The 5,799-nt window shown below is 37.6% G+C and overlaps 1 pseudogene; it reads right to left on the minus strand.

Moving 5' to 3' along the window:
• Window positions 1–959: 959 nt before the first annotated feature.
• Window positions 960–1,499, minus strand: LOC105093072 (myb/SANT-like DNA-binding domain-containing protein 4; annotated as a pseudogene).
• Window positions 1,500–5,799: the final 4,300 nt, after the last annotated feature.

A 5,799-nucleotide genomic window follows, 5' to 3' on the forward strand; every position in this document is an offset into this window, starting at 1 on the left:
CATGGACTACTGGAACAATTTTTAAATTGGTACCATTTTTACTAGCTTTAACCATTTACTTACATAAAAATTTCAGTACATGGTTGATATGACAATTTTTATATCTAAACTAAGACAATGAATTCAAAGAAGGGGAAGCTTAAAAAGTGTGTGTTGCTTCTAATGCATCAATAGCTAGACGAATGAACTGCTTTTCAAAGTGACCCACTTTAGACAATCTCTGATGTTCCCTGTATTGTTTTCTGAATCTCAGGTTATTTATAGATGGAAAAATGGGAATAAAATACCTATAATCTTCATCACTTCCTATATTCAATATACTACACAGTAATGTTTCATAGTTAAATGTTTTGGGCCATTTAAGTAACTCTCAAGTGAATATCTGAGGTTTTAATATTTTGAAACTGTGAAACAAAGCTTAAGAAATGCTTAGTCAGATTAGGACAGGGTTTCTCAGCCTCAGTAATATTGATATTTTGGGTTAGATCATTCTTTTTTGTAAGGTGCTCTCGTGTGCATTGCAGGATGTAGGCGCCTCTATCCTCTACCCATATATGCCAGTAGCAACATGTCCCACTTCCCAGTTTTGACAACCAAAAATGTCTCCAGACACCACAATGTCTTTTGGGGGCCAAAATCACCCCGGTTGGGGACTACTGAGCTAGAGCTTTACCTAGACATGACTGTAAACTCTGAGGGCACAGATTATGTAATTTTACAAATTTAAAGGGTATAGCACAATAGTTTCTGCTATACTATTTATGTTAGGGCAAATAGTTTTTATATAATATACTACTTAAGCATACAATTACTCACAAAGAAGTATTTTTTTCTATTGAAAACATTGACATTAAACAGGACAAAAATCCAACAATACAGCTAATTCTGCAACTATTTTTAAATTACCTGACATAAAACCTATGGTTTATAAACATTTGATAAATGAAGACCTAGATAAATCACTGCAAGTGACTTTCCTTCTGAATTTGTAGTCTCTCTTTTTCTACTTGTAAGCGTTTGTTTTCAAACTGAAGCTTCTCTGATTCAAATTTCAAAAACTGCAGCCTATATTTTTCCAGCAGCGAGTGTTCTTTCTCAAGTTTTAACTTCTCTGTTTCTATATCCAGTGTTGAAGAACAGATTTTTCTCCTGACCAAGTTCATTTTTCAAAGCTGGCTTCTCTGAGTTGACTATCAGTAACATTGTTTCTCTTTCAATCAGCAGCTGCTCCTTCTCTAGCTGAAGCTGCTCATGCTCCATGTCTAAATGTTGCAGCCTCTCTTTCTCAGCCTGTAGGCATTCTTTTTCTACCTTCAGTCTTTCAGCCTCAACATCCAGCTGTTATTTTTCCAACTCTAGTTTGTTTCTCTACATTTATAAGCAAATAAGGCTTTTCATGGCAGAGCTAGACGGTGTTGAGTTCAGAGTAAAAAATTCATCAGTGTGGGAGAAATCAGGAAGTTTTCCCTCCTGGAATCTGGTATGACTAATGACAACATTTTTCTTTCCTCCTCAGTCTCAAATTCAGGACCCTGGGGATCTTGTTCTTCCTCTTCCACTTTGACCTCAGTTAAGGATCCACCTGAATCCCTGAAATCTGCTACATTTTGCGATCAAAATTTGTATCATTTTGGAATCCAATCTTTTCACCAATCTCTTCATTGAGAGAGTAATCTAAATGGGATGTGAGAAGGTGAAACTACGAACCAACCAGTTTAATGTTCACCTTCATCCTCTTCTTCTTCCTAAGTACTCACCAGTCAAGGTACCTTCTTTTCACTTCTGTCCCTGTTTTCTGTTCTGCTACATTCATACAGCATTCATACACTATGCAATCTCCTCCCAAGTTATTCACTTCATCACATTAATTGTTGCATTGAGCTGCTTGGAGAAAATGATTTCTTTCCTTTTTATTTCTTTCAAAAGTGTCTGAGTTTCTTGAACACTAGAATTGCTTTTCCTTTTCTTTTTCAACTGCTTCACTTTTCTAACTTAAATGCAGTTTTTACAGTGATGTGAAAAGAATTTGAGGAATGCCAAAAAGTACAAAAGTCAAGGACAATCCCTTGTTGACACTTTCTTTAAATCAGAGGTTTTTTGTTTGTCTAGTAGCACAGGTAGAATGGATGATTCTGATCACTGCTACAGAGCTGATTTTTCCTCCCTTACAAAGTGAGGGGGTGAGATGAGGTTGATAAGGTCCCTGCCAGCTCTATCATTGTAGGGTCATAAAAATTTCCTATGTCACAGCATATTTCAAGGAATTACTGAATTCAAAACTTGTTTTTTTCCTTCTTCTACCATTTGCTTCACCACTATGAAGACCTGGAAGATGGTAGCCCACCTTATCCAAAGGTAGTATCTTCAATACATAACACTGTGCCTTGTGTATTTAAATCATCTGGAGCCCTTGTTAAAATGAGATTCTGACTCAGTAGGTCTGGAGTGAGTCCAGTGATTCTACATTTCTGACAAATTCCCAAATGATGCTGATGCTGCTGGTCCTTGGACTACACCAATAGAAATATGGGATCCACACACGTGATTTAAAATTTTGTAATCCTTGTGAAGATGACCACCAATGGCATATTATACCTGGGCAATGTTTTCAAGGCCTAACACTTGACAATGAAGTTCCCTCTTCAGAGCCCCACCTTCCTAGCAGCCTCCTCTGGGATGCAACTGCTCACCTGCCCCCACTGGTGGCACCTCTATCATACTATTTAAAATTAAATATAATTACACAACTGGGATTTTTAAATCTGGAAGGGATCTTTGAAAATATCCACTTCCTCAATTCCCTACCTCCATCACATTAGGAGTAGTAATTGGAGACTCAGAGGAGATCGTCTATGTTTTGTTGTTTCCTCTCAAGATTCTGGGGAATGACCACCCTTTCCTATTTGCTTCACCTAGGGTAAAGTTTAAAGTACCCATAAAGTTTTCTATCACTACTGTAAAAATTACCACAATCATAGTGTCTTCCATAAAAACACAATTTTTTATTTCAAAATTTCTATATGTCAGAAGTCCAGGCACAGAGTGGCTTGTCTGATTTCTCTGCTCCTGGCCTCACAGGCCGTAATCAAGGTATTGGCCAGCCTTGGCTCTTGTCTGGAGTCTCTGGAGGAGAATCCCCTTCAACGCATGTTCAGGAAGCCAAATTAAATTCCATGTAGTCTCCATTTCCTTGCTGGCTGTTGGCTGGACATTGTTTTCAGCTTAACAGGTCACCTACATTCTTTGGCTCTTTCTCCATCTTCAAAGTCAGCACCAGAAATGAGACTTTTTTCATTCAAATCTCTCTCATCTATCCTTCTATGTCATCTCTCTTGCCTCCCATTTCCTCCAAATCTCTGATGGATTCTTCTGCCTATTTTTCTACTTTTAAGGATGCATTGGGATCATCCAGGTGGCCCAGGATAATCTCCTTATTTTATTTTATTTTTTTATTAAAGTATAGTCAGTTATAATGTGTCAATTTCTGGTGCACAGCATAATGTTTCAATCATACATATACATACATATATTCATTTTCATACTCTTTTTCTTTATAGGTTACTACAAGATATTGAATATAGGTCCCTGTCTTATACAAAATAAATTTGTTTTTATTTATTTTATATAGAGCAGTTAATATTTACAGATCTTGAACTCCCAATTTATCTCTTCTCATCCCCTTTCCCCCCAGTAACCATAAGTTTATTTACCTTGTCTGTAAGTATGCTTCTGTTTTGTAAGTAAGTTCACTAGTGTCTTTTTTTTTTATTTTTTTTCCACATATAAGTGATATCATATGGTATTTTTCTTTCTCTTTCTGGCTTACTTCACTTAGAATGATGATCCCCAGATCGATCCATGTTCCTGCAAATGGCGTTATTTTATTCTTTTTATGGCTGAGTAGTATTCCATTATACAAATACAGCACAGCTTCTTTATCCAGCCCTCTGTTGATGGACATTTAGATTGCTTCCGTGTCTTGGCTGTTGTATATAGTGCTGCTATGAACACTGGGGTGCATATATTGTTTCGAATTAGAGTTCCCTCCAGATATATGCCCAGGAGTAAGGTTGCTGGATCATAGGGTAAGTCTATTTTCAGTGTTTTTAAAGAAATCTCCATGCTGTTTTCATAACAGTTTACCAGTTTACATTCTAAAGAATATAGACCTCAGATTTATTAAAGAAAAAGATTAACTGTCTTAGGAACTGACTCTAACATGTTCATTTAAAAAATGTGTATTGTGTGTGGGGGTGCAATTGGAGGAAAACAGAATCACATATCAGATTTGAGAAAAAGAGAATGACTAATTTTGAATTATAATAACACCAGGAGTCTTGACATGAGGTAGAATCATTTTTCTTACAATGATACAATGAATTTCCTAGAAATTACACAAATATTTGACAGCTAAGGACAGTAACACTTCACCTGAGCCCCTGTGCACATCACAGTTAGCAGTACACTGGGAGATGTTATGCCACATATATGGCCACCAAACATCCTGAAAGGCAATTTTCTCTGCCATGGAAGAACACTGCCAACATGCCAGCATGTTGCACTGAAAGAGGTACAGATCTCAAGTTGGGCTTTCTTCATCAAACTGTGTGGCCAGCTCTTTCATTTGTGCATACCCCCTTCTCCCTACATCCCTCAATGACTTCTACTCCCTAATACATCAACCTTTCAAAGAATATGCTAATGTGAATATGCATCTCTGAAAACTAGCTTCTATACAGTCTTCTGTTTGTCCATGTCTGGTTATCTCAACAGTACTTTAAATTTTAAGGCAGCTCAAGTGGCCTCAGCCATCCATTGTTATTTGGGTTTGTCTGACAAGGTTATTAGTCAGTAATCCCTAAAGTTGTTGAACTAGATAACTAACTAGGTAACAGCCCTTGGTTCCTGTGACAGTAAGGTTTAGGACAGTAGGGTTTAGGTTGTATTTTTCCTGATGCTAGAGCCACAGGTACTTCAGCAGATTATCAGTGCCAATATCCCTCCACTCAAACAATATCACCAATGGTGAAAAAGATGTGTAGCTAGTCCACTTCTCCCAGGTCCTTTGGGTACCTGATATTTTTCTTTGTTTGTTTCCTTCCAAGGCACTGACGTTCAGGAAAGAAATGTGCTCAGAACCATAGTGAACAGAATATGGCCTACTATATTTTGTTGTCACCTGTCCTATTTGTTAAAAGACTGAATTAGGTTTGACCCCTGTTTGTCTTTAACTTATTTAGATCAAATTCTGGAAAGATCCATATATCTATCTAATATCTCTCACTCTTTCTGATCTACACTTTTAAAGTCATGCTGCCCACATTTCCCCAAGACTAAATGCTTCTTGGAGAAAAAAGCTGCACCCCTTTCTTAGATCACGCTTGCATTACCAGTACCTTCTTACAGTTGGGGTGGAGGTAGCAATTGTATTCTTGTTTCTAGACATCTTTTATAATCACCTTCTGCCTAGATTCAACAACTCTCCCTACTTCCCAGTTTTGATGCCTTGACTGGGTTCCCTTAGTGAACTTCAGCTTTCAGAATCGCCCCTGCAAAGCTTTAGGCATTCACTGGCCTCAGTTGCCAAGCTACAATTTCTCCTTAGATGTTATGCCTTAGAGGAGTTTTCCCTGATAACTCTAGCAAAACCAGAACCCATTGCATGACTCTGTCCTCTCATAATTTCTTGTTAGCACTATGTGCCATGGTTGGTTTTTGTTCTTGCTTTTTGCTGTTGTTGGTTTTTTGCTTGTATATTTTCCCCACTGAAAGAGAAATCCCACCTTCACAGACTCTTTC

This window comes from Camelus dromedarius, chromosome X (genome assembly GCF_036321535.1).
Source record: "Camelus dromedarius isolate mCamDro1 chromosome X, mCamDro1.pat, whole genome shotgun sequence".
Classification (NCBI taxonomy): Eukaryota; Metazoa; Chordata; class Mammalia; order Artiodactyla; family Camelidae; genus Camelus; species Camelus dromedarius.